Below are 13160 nucleotides of genomic sequence, written 5' to 3'. Positions count from 1 at the left end.
CGTGCCCAGACCCCATCACACACCTTCCGGGCTGCACCTGCTGTTCTTGCTTATATTGAGATAGGAGGTAAGAAGAGGGTCAAAGTCTCCATTTATTAGTCGAGCGGGGGTGTCAAGATTCGCTCCTTGAAGCTTCCACCTCTGGGGCTTGCATCTGCCCCTTGCTGGACACACAGCCAGGGCACGGGGGGTGGGGGCATGGGGCTCCCCCCACAAACAGAAACTCCACGTGTTGAGGGTCGTTCCTAGTAACCAGCAGACCATGAGCTCCAGGAGGGCAGCGACTGTGGAGGTCCAGGTCACGGAGGGGTCCTCTGCCCCTCTGCAGCGACACTCCCGAGCACCAGGTCCTAGATGGAGGGAGGCAAGCAGAACCCCTCACCCCTCGTGCAAGTCCCAGGCATGCAGGGGACTTTGTCCGTCTCGTTCTCTGCGGCATCCCCGGCCCTAACACGGCACCTGGCAAATACTCCGTATTTGTGCTCTGTAAACATTCCTGAAACCGGAGAGGGAGCCCAGCTGTCTTGCATGCTTCTCGTCTTTCTCTGGAAAAGAAGAAATCACTGTACTTTCTTCCCTTCTGTGCTCCTGGTCTTGCTGCGGTCGGCCTCCTCCTCGTCCAGGGCCTAAACCTCACCACGGACTCCTTTTGCCACTTACTCTGGGTCAGTCTGTAGGTGGCCGGCTCACCTTCCCCAGGCCTGTGTCCCCACCTGCCAAGTGGGGCATCATATTAGCTCTTGCTGAGAGAGCTACGGTAAATAACCAAGGAGGAGATTCTTGAGAGTAGAAGTTTAATGTTTGCTTCAATATATCAGTCTTAAGGGATGGTGGTAGGTAACCTCTAGACTGAACCACAGGGAGACCTGCTTCCCGGTATTCTTGGCCAACCCCTCTCCCCGCAACCTGCCCAGCTAGGATGTGGATTGAATGTAGTGAACTATGAAAGATGGGACTTCAACGATTGGGTGACCAAATATTTCTGGGTTCCGGGGGGCTCCTGTGGGGCTCCGTCGGTGAAGCGTCTGCCTTTGGCTCAGGTCATGATCCCAGGGTCCCGGGATCGAGCCCCGCATCTGGCTTCCTGCTCAGTGGGGAGTCTGCTTCTCCCTCTGCCTGCCGCTCCCCCTGCTGGTACACTCTCTGTCTCCCTCTATCAAATAAATAATTAAGTAAAAATAAAATCTTTAAATTAAAAAAATAAAACAAAATTCTGGAAAAATGTGGATTTCGCTACGGACATCCACACTGACTAAAAGGCAGGTTTCTGGCTGCCTGGGGATGGGAGTCGGGACGGGCAGGAGCACAAGGGAACGTTCTAGGGTGATGCAAGTGTTTTCCCCGTTTTGACTATGCCGGTGGTGGCACGGGAGTCGACACAGGGCAGAACCCCACTGACGGTGGCTCTTACACATGGGCAAATCATTGCCCGTCAGTTACACCTTTATAACGCTGCAGAAACAAGGAATGTCCGAAGAGGTGGTACTTGGAGAATACACAGTAGGTGCTTAATAGATGTTTACATGAATCCTGAGGCAGGAGCAGGGAGAGCCGTTGCATTTTCATTCATGCCAGCCTCTCCCGCCTCAGCTCTGCCCTGGACACCGGGAGGAGGAAGTGGGAGAGGCGGCAGGGAGCAGATCCACAGGGGCTGGAGGGGCTGGGGAGTGTCTCCTCCTTCTCATCCACTTGCTGCATGCCTCCCACGGGGCCGGGAGCTGGGCAGGCACCAGGAAGGCCCCGATGGGTAAGATACGGAAAAGAGGTCTGCGGAGAGATGGTGAACCGGCCCGGGGCCCAGCCAGTGGCTAAACGCTGACTTTGGCTTCCCCACCCAGAGGCCCAGGGACACAAAGTCCGCGGCTGCCGCACCTTGATGGCTGCGAGGCCCTGCCTTCCTGGCTCCCTGCAGCCTCCTGGCCTCCTCTGTCCTTGGAAGTTGGCCTCTCATGCCTTGAGGAGTTCAGTTTTATGAGGGGTCCAGAGGCTGGGGAGCAGCCCGTCTCCTGGCACGGAGCAAAGGTGAGGGGGCCCAGGCGGGGGCAGGCAGTTTGCTGGGGCCCCCCAGGCTCACTGTGCCAGCCCTGGGATTGGGCGACAGGTGTTCCCGCACCCCAGTGCCTGACCTTCTCCAGGGCTCGGTACTGACTTTCTATGAACGAAATCATCCGGATCACGTGGACACTTGGTATCTGAGGAGCCTGCGGGAGCCTCGTATCCTTGTCCTGCCGGCCCTTGGCAGCGTCCCCAACCCGCTATCATGGAGACTACTGCTTTGTTTACTTCCCCCCACACACACACACCAAAGATAATGCCTGAAATAAAGACTGAACTAAAGACTGAGGGGCGCTGCGTCTGTGGGTGCTCCCAGCACCCGACCCTCGGCCAGGTCCGTGCCAGGCACGCAGGGCACCTGCACAGCTCCGGAAACCTGAGTTTGTGCTCTTTAACAAAGAAAGACATTCAGAGGGCCCAGGGGCACTTAGGAAAAAGCAAATTAAAACCACAATGAGATGTCACCTCCCAGAAAGGCTAAGACGAAAAGTGCATGCTCTCCACTTTCTCTGGAGAAGAAAAAACCCCTGCACTTTCCAAAAGGCCGAGACCATCCTAAGCGCCGCCGAGAATAGGAGGGAACGGGACATCCCATCGGCAGCGGGCAGACGTGCAAGGTGGTAGAGCCACGTGGGAAACGGCTGGGTAGGATCTGAAAAGGTGGAGCCCTGACCTCTCAAGGGATCGAACTGGTTCATTCCTCGATTGGCCAGCGACAGATGTCAACACATCTGTCCCTACAAAGACTTGCCCAAGGATCCTCAGGGCAGTCCCACGTTAAGTGGTCAGCGAATGAGAGTCAGACTGTCCGTCCATCCCTGCGGGCTGCGGGACACTCGGGAAGTGGCTGTCCTTCTCCGAGTCCGTTTCTTCTTCTGTTAACATTGCAGGGGGTGGGGGTGGTGATAAGAATTTCCACCTACTGATAAGCACGTGAAAAGGAGCTCTGCCCACTGTGAACACCCCATAAATGCTGGTTTGTGTGATTAAAAAAAAATGATACCCAATATCATTTGTTATCAGGGAAATAAAAATCAGGACCGCACTGAGACACCATTCCACACCCCCAAGGAGAGCTATAATCAAAAGTGCTGACGAGGAGGTGGAGAAACTGAGTCCTTGTGCACCTGCTGGTGGGGCTGGAAAAAGGTGAGCTCACGCGGGAAACAATTCGGTCGATCTTCAGAAGGAGTAATGTGCGATTAGCGTCCCACCAGCAACTCCGGTTCTAGGCATCTATCCGCGAGGATCGAAAGCAGTCGTGCAAACAGAATTGGGCACACGCGTGTCCCCAACAATGCGATTCATAAGGGCCCCAAGTGTCCATCAAAGGGTGAGCACCTCAATACTGAGTTCCCCGTGCGTGGGCACACCCCCTCTGCTGGGAGCAGGAGCGAGGCCCCCACGCACGGCCCCAGGGACGGACCCCGGGCCCGCGACGCCCGTGACATGCCCAGACCAGGCTCCTCCATGGACGGGAAGGGGGTTCGTGGTGGCCAGGGGCTGGGGAGCGGATGGCTAATGGGGACAGGGCTGCTTTTTCAGGCGATAGAATGTGCTGGAATTATTGGTAATGGTTGCACAACATAGTAAATATACCAAAACCCACTGAATTATACTATTGAAAATGGTGAATTTTGGAACAGCTGGGGGGCTCCATTGGTGAAGTGGCTGCCTTCAGCTCAGGTCGGGATCCCGGGGTCCTGAGATGGGCTCCTTGCTCAGCAGGGAGCCTGCTTCTCCCTCTGCCTGCCCCTCCCCCGGCTCGTTCAGGCACGTGCTCTCTCTCTCTCTCTGACAAATAAATAAAATCTTTAAAAATAAAATAAAATGGTGAATTTTATGGTACGTAAACTATATTAAACGATAGCTTAAAAACAGATATATATATACAAATCAGTGGTGAAAAGAAAACCTCCCACACGGCCGCACACACAGAAGGCACGCAATAAATGCTCACAATTACCATTACGATGGGCTGGATGAACAGAGTGGAGCCGGTTTTTAATTCAACCAACATTTATTAAGCACCTGCTGAGCTGGGTGCTAGGGACACAAATCCATGCCCTCAGGGAGCTGGCTTGCTTTCTCTCACTCTCTTTTTAAGATTTTATTCATTTATTTATTTGACAGAGAGACACAGCGTGAGAGGGAACACAAGCAGGGGGAGTGGGAGAGGGAGAAGCAGGCTTCCCTTGGAGCAGGGAACCCAATCCTGGGCTCGATCTTAGGACCCTGAGATCATGACCCGAGCCGAAGGCAGACGCTTAATGACTGAGCCACCCAGGTGCCCAGGGGCTGGCTTCCTTAGTGGAGACACACAGATAATAAACATAAATAATTAAAAATACAGTCTATCCTTGGACACAGTCTATCCTTGGGAATAGGGAAGGGTTCTCTGAGGAAGCAAGCCAGGCACGAGTATATCTAGCAGAAGAGCATTCTAGTAGCAGAAAGAGCCAGTGCAAAGGTCCTGGGGCAGGACTGGACCTGGAGTGTTGGAGAAAGCGTGAGGGGGCCCCTCTGGGTGGAGCACAGTGAGCAAGGGGGAGAGAAGTAGGAAGGGCGGGCAGGGAGGGGCCCAGGTAGGTCCTGTAGGGTCTTGGGAGCCTCAGGGAGGGTTTGGCTTTCACCCAAAGGGGTGGGAGCCCTGGAGGGCTGTAGACACAGAAGGTGGAACCCGACTCAGAGGCCCGCAGGCGCCCTCTGCTGGCTGCTGCTGCAGGGAAGATGGACACCGTGGTGGCGCTGAGTGGGATCAGGATAGAGGCGACTCTGCTGCTGGTACAGGCTGGTAAGGATGAGGCTGGACCAGGAAGAGACCTGGGAACGACCGGAAGTGGACTGGTCAGTAATGGCCCAGATTCTGCACCCACAATTTCTGGACCCACATCGCAGCTCCATGACCTTGAGCCATGACCTTGAGACCTCAATCTCTCTCCATTTCCTTTTTGGCAAAACAGATAGAGCAGTTACCTATCTCAGGAGATTTAATTTTGCAAAATGCTTAAAACAAGGCCTGGTCCACAGTAAACAGGCTGCAAGTGTTGTTTCTGTTCCAATAATAATAATGATCGTGATTGTAACCACTCCTAATGTCAGTGGTACAGCTGTCACCCCAGGACCTGGCTCACACTGACCCCTCCTCCCTCAATTTGCCTCCTGGGGAACCTTCAAAGACCATTCCCAGGCAAATTCCTGGAGGACAAAGACCGGAGCTTTGTCCTTTTCGTGTCCCCAGCTCTCAACTCTGGGCCAGTATCGGAAAGGAGGCACGGCAGGAAGGGAGGTGTCCCCTGACTCTTGCAAGCAGAGCCCTGCCTGCCCCTACCAGACCCCACCTGGGTCCCTTTCTATCCTGGATCTTTTCACACAAACTTCCTCCCTAGTTCAGAGGCTGCTCAGAGGGACTAGCAAACTCCTACTCATCCTTCAAAACCTCGGCTCAAATGCTTGGCAGAAACTTATCCCCTCCCCACAGACTCCCTAATCCCCAGACCCTCCCTCCACCTCAGTCCTGCATGACCAAGCTCCCGAGAACGTTACCACCCTAGCATCCCCCAGAAACTCCCATCCTAGCCTCTTTCCTCTCAATTAGACTGAACTTACTACAGTCCCCACAAACTCTCAGTACAGGCTCATACTTTGAGCATTTGCATATGCGATTCCGTCTGCTGGGAACATCCCCTTCACCCTCCCTGCTTTGCCAACATCCAATAGCTCCTTTTCCACATCTCCTCCTCCAGGCAGGCTTCCCTCCCTACCCCTGCACACAGAACCCAATCGTCCGCTCCTAAGGATCCCAGCCCCAAGTCCCACCCTCTGCTCTAGGCCCCACCCTGCAGAGCTGGGAGCATCTGTGACTGACTTGGGTTTCTCAATAGCTAGAAGTGGCGAACTTTTATTTACCCTTCAAAACCCCAACTTGAATGGACCCACCTCTGCATCATCTTTGCCAGTCTCCTTCTGACAACTGTTTCATTCTTTCCGTGGAATCTCTCCAGCCTCAGGGGTCGCACGTCGGGCTCCACGCTGGCGTGGAGTCTGCTTGGGATCCTCTGCCTCTCCCTGCCTCCTGCTTACTCACTCTCAAATAAATAAATAAGTAAAATCTTTAAAAAAAAAAAAAAAGGGACACGATTAATGTAATCTAGGATCCTTTTGTAGGAGGACGGTATTTAGAGCCCAAATTCTGGGTACTAAGGGTGCTCATCGGTCCTGGGGTATCTCTCCCAAGGCCGTCTCAGTGAACAGAGCTGGAGAACACATCATTGGAAATAAATGTATACAGAGCTGGTCTTCATTATTCATATATTGTATGCTTGCAAATTTGCCTACTCACTACCTTTCATTGGCAGCCCTAAAATCACTACTCAAGGCACTTCTCAGTCACCTGCAGGTGTGCACAGAGAGGCAAAGAGCAGCAGCTGCCCCACAGGCATATGCCCACCTGGGGTGGGCAAAGGTGACACTCTGCCTTCTTGCTTTTTCTTTTTCTTTTCTTTTCTTTTTTAAGATTTTATTTATTTATTTGTCAGAGAAAGAGAGAGAGCACAAGCAGGGGGAGCAGCAGGCAGAGGGAGAAGCAGACTCCCCGCCAAGCAGGGAGCGGGATGCCAGACTCTGTCCCAGGACCCCAGGATCATGACCTGAGCCGAAGGCAGGCACTTCACCCGCAGAGCCCCCCAGACGCCCCTGCCTCCTTGTTTTTCCAGTCCAGACTGTAAACCAGCCTCCTTTTCATGGTGCTGAGTGCTACACTGTTTGCATTTCTCTGCTTTTTGTGGGTGATTTTGCTCCCACCATGCTAGCTGGTGTCCCTAAGCTCCAGAAGGTTGTGACTTGTCTTACAGAGAAAGTGCCACCCTAGGACAAGCTCCATTCATGGAGAGCAGCCACGCTGTTGGCCGCAGGTTTGGGGTTAAGAACGCACAACCCGCCTTAAATAGGGACTCTTTAAACAGACGCACACACGACCCAAGGTTCCATATCGATGGGTTGACGAAGTGTTGGGACTAGAGGCTCATCGGAAGCATACCCCAAACCTCCTTCTGGAGCCCTTCTTCCACACTCACTTATTCTGTGTGGGCAGCGACTGGACTTGGCCGCCAATCACAAACACGGACTCTACTTACATCTTGTCTGGCTATGGGACGACCCAGAACAATTGCTAAACACCCACCGACCTCCCACCACCGTGTGCATCAGAATCAACACTGCGCTTCCGGGATAACCGTCGCTCATCCCAGAGCACAGTGGTCTCGCCCTGCCCCATTCTCCAGGGAGGGAAACCGAGGCACGGAGGGGGGACCTGAGCCTGGCCCGGCATCTGTCCCCAGCCAGCTGGCCGGCCTGGGAGCTCTCCAGGGTGTGACTGCAAAGGCGTTCGTTCGTTGCTGGGCTTCCTTAGGACTCCTTATCTGTGACCCCTACAAGTCACCGAGGTTCATGCGCGGGCAGGGCGGCGCCCAGATAAGGACAGACCCTTGCGCCCTGTTGTCGCAAGCTTCCCCGGAGCTCTCCCACTGGCCACCTTCCCCACAACCACATCTCGTCCTGAGGACCGCCGCGGGCAGCGGCCGGTCTTCCCTTCTTGCCCAAGAATTAGGCCCGCGAGGGGCTCCCGCGGAGTGGGTGCACGGGTGGGCGCAGTGCAGCCTTGGGAGGACCGCTGGACTGAGCCCGGAAAATCTACTGGACGCCCAGTTACAGGGCGACTCCAGATAAGCAGTGAATAATGCTTTCGAGTAAGAACATCCCTTGCTCATTTAACCGGGGCCCCCGTAGTCCATCTGGCAGCCAGAAGCCCAGGCAAAGTCCTTGCCCTGCCGGCACCCCACTCCAGCCGCGCCCCAGCCGCACCCCAACCCCAGCCCCTCCCTCGAACCAGCCTGAGTCCTACACAGCTCTTTTCCCCTACCCAAGAAGGGTTTGGGCTTCTTCTTTGTGGTAGTTTTTCTTAATACTGTTAAGTTGTAGTAAAATATACATAACATAAAACTTACCGCTTTAGGGGCGCCTGGGGGGCTCAGTCGTTAGGCATCTGCCTTGGGCTCTGGTCATGATCCCAGGATTCTGGGATCGACCCAGCATAGGGCTCCTTGCTCGGCAGAGGGCCTGCTTCTCCCTCTCCCCCTGCTGTGTTCCCACTCTCGCTGTCTCTCTCTGACAAATAAATAAAATAAAATCTTAAAAAAAAAAACAACACCAAAACTTACCACTTTAACCACCTCTAAGCGCACAGCTCAGCGGCAAGGAGCTCCCTCACACCGTCCTGTGACCACCCCCAACCTCCGTCTCCAGAACTTTCCATCCCCCCCACGGAGACTCTGTCCCCACAAAGCACAGACTGCCCCACCTCCTGCCCCAGTCTGGCTCCCACCCTCTGCTGTCTGTGTGGACGACACTCCTCTGGGGCCCTCCCGGGAGTGGGGTCCTGCGGGATGAGACCTTCTGGGCCTGGCCGCTCTCGCTGAGCCCTGTGTCCTCGGGGTCCCTCCGCATCATGGCAGGGGTCAGGGTCCCTTCCTTTCTGAGGCTGGACCTGCGTGGGATACACCGCGACGTGTGTGTCCATCTACTTGTCGACGGAAACATGGTTTGCTTCCGCCTCTCGGCTGTTGTGAGTCATGCTGTGGTGAACACAGGTGTGCAAATATGTCTTCAAGTCCCCGCTTTCTTGTGGGTAGACACCCGGACCAGAGCTGCTGGGTCAGACCGTCACTCTGTTTACTCTTTCGAGAGACCGACCACCAGACAGTTTTCCCCAGCGCTGCGTGGTTTTCCATCCCCGGGACTCTGGGTGCTCACCAACCCTTCATCCTTTCTGGTTTTTATTATGTTATTATTATTACTATTTCTCTAGCTGCCCTAGTGGGTATGAGGTGGAATCCCTACCGTGAGGACTCATGGTAGTGAACATCTTCTCGCGTGCTTCTCGGACCTTAGTAACCCCTCTGGAGGAAAGTTCCTCGCGTGCATTTTAACCGGGTTAGCCCGACTTGCTCTCGAACCTCACGAATGGGTCACGGGGCAGCCAGCGTGCCTTTGCGTCATGTGTGCAGGACATGTCCACGCGGTCGCCCCATCACGCCGGCCTCTCCTGCAGTCAGAGAGCTTCTGGCCTGGGCTCCCCGTTGGGGTCCCAGCCTGTACGCCGAGCTGTCGTTTTTGTCCATCTGCTGGTCAAGGGATATACGTCGTGAGTCGAGACCCACCATTTCTCTTTGAAATGACATAGACGAGAAACCACCCCAGGGCGTCGAGCATCACCAGGGCAAGCGGCGTCTCATGTAACTCTTCCTGGGGTGACCCATGTGCTGAAATGTACGCCCCGTGTGAGTGCCCATAGGCGTGTATATATGTGTGTGCACATTTTTAAAAGATTTTGTTTATTTGAGAGAGGGACCCGATGCGGGACCCGATGTGGGACTCGATCCCGGACTCCATCCGGGACTCCAGGATCATGACCAGAGCCCAAGGCAGCCGCTTAACCAACTGAGCCACCCGGGTGCCCCTGCGTGAACACATTTTTAACTGAGTGGAGAAGGCCTGGCGGAGAACAGCTTGGAGGCTCCCTGCCCCCCAGCTTCTTCTTGCAGAACTTAATCCTCCCGCGTCTGATGGGCTGACTCACTCAAATGGTGATTCTCTGCAGAGACAGTCAGCGATGTTCGTGACCTTCTGACCTCCTGATTCTGCCCGCTGGGGACTCTGGGGCCACCGTGTCCAGGAACATCCACGGTCATCACGACTGGGGTGCTCCAGGCATCCGGTGGGGGGCGGATGATGCTCGGTCCTCCCCAGGGCCCACCCCAGGGGATGTCCAGCCCCAGGGTCCAAGTGCAGAGGGGAGGACCGGGGACCAGACTGCCTGCAGCATGGAGCCCCCACCAGGCTTGCGCCAACCGGGAGACTCCGGTCGCTGTGCCACGCTGCCCCCGTGTGGACAGTCATGCACACGCCGCCTGCACGGCCTGACCTGGGGAGGGTCTCCCCACCCCGCTGCCCCTACCTTTCTCCCTGGATGGAAATAATCCAGCTCCAGGCTGTCTGTCCTACATGCTGGGCTCTCGTGTCCACCAAGCCCTTGCGATGTGGCCAGGGCAACTGAGGAACTGAGCTTTTAATTTCTTTTCTTTTTTTTTTTTAATTTTTTTTTAAAGATTTTATTTATTTATTTACAGACAGAGATCACAAGTAGGCAGAGAGGCAGGCAGAGAGAGAGGAGGAAGCAGGCTCCCCACTGAGCAGAGAGCCCGATATGGGGCTCGATCCCAGGACCCTGGGATCATGACCTGAGCAGAAGGCAGAGGCTTTAACCCACTGAGACACCAGGTGCCCCATTCTTTTTTTTTTTTTTTTTTTAAGATTTTATTTATTTGAGACAGAGAGAGACAGAGGGACAGAGAGACAGAGCAGGAGCAGGGGGGAGGAGCAAGAGAGAGAAGCAGACACTCCGCTGAGCGGGGAGCTGGACACGGGACTCGATCCCAGGACCCCGGGATCATGGCCTGACCTGCAGGCAGATGCTTAACGACTGAGCCCCGCAGGCGCCCCTGAGTTCTTAATTTCTTGTCATTGCCATTCATGGACGTTTAAGGGCTAAGAGCCGGGGGTGGGGGGGCCCGTGGGGACCCAAGCAGACGGAAAGCGGACGTTCACCCCTGGGCAGCCGGGGTCTACGTGTGTGTGTGTGGCTGTGGCGTCCCAGGGTGGCAGACACGCGTGCGTTTGGACCCACGTGTTGGAATTCTTCTATATTTTGCGCGCCCTGGAACCAGACCGTGTTCTGAGCACTGAACTCCCATCACCTCACGTCTCGACTCAGATAAGCCCTGACAACACGCCCATTTTATAGAAGGAGAATCTGAGTGTCAGAGAGGACAGCAGCCCGAGTGCTCCTGCCTCGGGTCTAACCCTCCGGCTTATTTCGTTCCATTCCGCGACTTTCTGGAGCTACGGGGATGACTCCCGTTTAGCAGAGGGGAGACTGGGGCCCACTCGCTCAGCAGATAGAAGGCCCGCGGGACGGGCACCGGGCGGCGTGGTCGGAAGAGTGTGCGACTCTTGATCTCGGGGTTGTGAGTTGGACCCCCATGTTAAGGGTAGAAGTGACTTAAAAATAATTTTTTTTTTTAAAGAAAAGAAAGAAAAAACAGTGCCAGAGGGAGGATTACCCACGAGTCTATTAACCATGGCGCTACCTGCCTCCCTGGAGTGGTCTGCAGGGCCCTGGGGAAGGTCGCGGGGTGGGGGTGGGGGGGTACACACATGGGACCGAGAACGAGGCCGACTGGCGTTGGAACCTCACCTCTGTCAATTCCTAGCTGTGTGACCTTACCGAGGCGTCTTGCCCTCTCTGAGCCGCTGGGCCTCCTCAACTGTAACCATGCGCTCCTGGGGCTATTCTGGGGATTAAATCAGATAACTCGTTGTCTTAGTTTGCTGGCCAGCATACCAGGCTGGGTGGTTTAAACAACCAACATCTGTTTCCTCTTGGTTCTGGAGGTCAAGGAGCCCAGAGGGCCGTTGCCTTTTCGCTGTGTGCTCACATGGAGGGGTCCCTCATCCCCTTCCCAGGGCGCTAATCGCCACCGGTCCCCAGCCTCATGCCCTCATCTGAAGCTCAGCACCTCTCAAAGGCCCGACCTCCAAGTACCAGCCCCCTGGGGGCAGGGCTTCCACACAAGCCCATGGTGGGGGACACAATTCACGACACAGCGCGTGTACGGCTGACCACGTTCCGTAGGCATCACAGGCTGGTGGGCCTGGCACGGTAACTGAGGTTCTAATCCTGGCTCTTCCATTTACCAGTCGTTGTGCTCTGCGGCCCGGCCCGTGGCTCAAATTCTCTGGGCTTCTGGGTCTCGGTTTCCTCAGCTGCAGAATGGGAGAGAAGACTGTGCCCACCTCGAGCACTTGGAACAACACTGCGGGCACTTACGTGGGCACTTACGATGGAGGGGGTGTTCACAGGCTGGGGGCGGGTGGAGGGCATCTGGGCACCAGGGAGCCAGGACTGGGGCACTGGGTCCTGCGGGAGAAGCACTGGCTTCTCACCCACTAGGTAGCTGAGAAAGACGCCCAGAGAGGGACAGACCCTTATCCAGAGCCACACAGCCCACCAGTCGCAAAGCTGCAGGTGGCCCTTGCCCGTGGTGTCTTTGGGGAGGCAGCAAGGCCCTTTGGAGGGCAGGGCAGGTGGGCAGCCACGCCTCCTGCTCCCCGCAATCCCCGCATGTCCCCACAGGTCCCCAGAGACCGGGCCCCTGGCAGCAGCCTCCTAATCGCTGTGCCTAATTACCCCACAGCCCCGGGGAAATGCTGGGAACACCTTTTAAAGGCTCTTAAGCACCCCAAGAGCAGCTCCCGGCCCTGCCTACGCCTGGCTCCCGAGGGTGCCCCCAGAAGCTCCAGGGAAAGGCGGAGGCAGGAAAACAAAGCCCAGTCATTGTCAAGGGCAGCCGGGCTGGTGGCAGCTGCCCTAGAGGCTTCGGTGCCCCCCACGGCCCCCAACCAGGTGGGGTGGCCCCCAGCTGGGCCACACTCTCCCTGAGCCTCTACGGCTCTCACGTGCAAAACGGGTTACTAGTGGGTGAATTAACACACGGAGGGGAAGTTGAGAGAGGCTCCCGGCACGCAGGAGACCCAGGCCCCCGTATCATTCGGACTGTCGTCTGTCTGTCTGTCCCTGCCTGGCAACTGTCGTCTGTCTGTCTGTCCCTGCCAGCCACCTGCCTCCTGCCGGCCCCTCAGGGCCTCCCAGCACGCACTGAATCTCCATGACCCCGGCCCTTCCCTGTGCCCTGTGCCACCCCCCCAGCAACCCGCTCCCCTCTGCTCTCCGGGCGCTCTTCCTGCCGGCCCAGCAGGTCCACGAGGCAGTGCCCGGGGCTCATAAGAATTTAGGGGCCTATGAAAACGCTTTCATTTCCTCCAGAATCGGAGGCAACAGTGAAGACGGTAATCGTGAGTCTATCATCACACATCCGCCCTGGGCTGCTTCCGTGTATATTCGGATGCTGTCATGAAACACCATCTTTAATGTATTATGTGGGGGCAGGGACCCGCGGAAGTCCTGATGGCCCCGCTCCCTGCGTCCT

At 55.9% G+C, this 13160-nt stretch overlaps 1 long non-coding RNA gene across 2 annotated transcripts; it reads right to left on the bottom strand.

Annotated features, from left to right (window-relative positions):
* Nucleotides 1–4034: 4034 nt before the first annotated feature.
* Nucleotides 4035–8732, bottom strand: LOC131823275 (uncharacterized). Of its 2 annotated transcripts, none has more exons than XR_009350542.1 (4): nucleotides 8438–8732; nucleotides 8061–8220; nucleotides 5995–6167; nucleotides 4035–4878 (listed from the first exon to the last, which is right to left on the bottom strand). It is a non-coding gene; the product is annotated as an uncharacterized LOC131823275 (long non-coding RNA). The 2 variants fall into 2 exon arrangements; XR_009350541.1 differs by having other exon boundaries at nucleotides 8506–8728.
* Between the last annotated feature and the right edge of the window lie 4428 nt (nucleotides 8733–13160).

The sequence above is a fragment of the Mustela lutreola genome, chromosome 2 (genome assembly GCF_030435805.1).
Source record: "Mustela lutreola isolate mMusLut2 chromosome 2, mMusLut2.pri, whole genome shotgun sequence".
NCBI lineage: Eukaryota > Metazoa > Chordata > Mammalia > Carnivora > Mustelidae > Mustela > Mustela lutreola.
The sequence above is the reverse complement of the archived record's forward strand: the minus strand, read 5'-3'. Positions and strand labels throughout refer to the sequence as shown.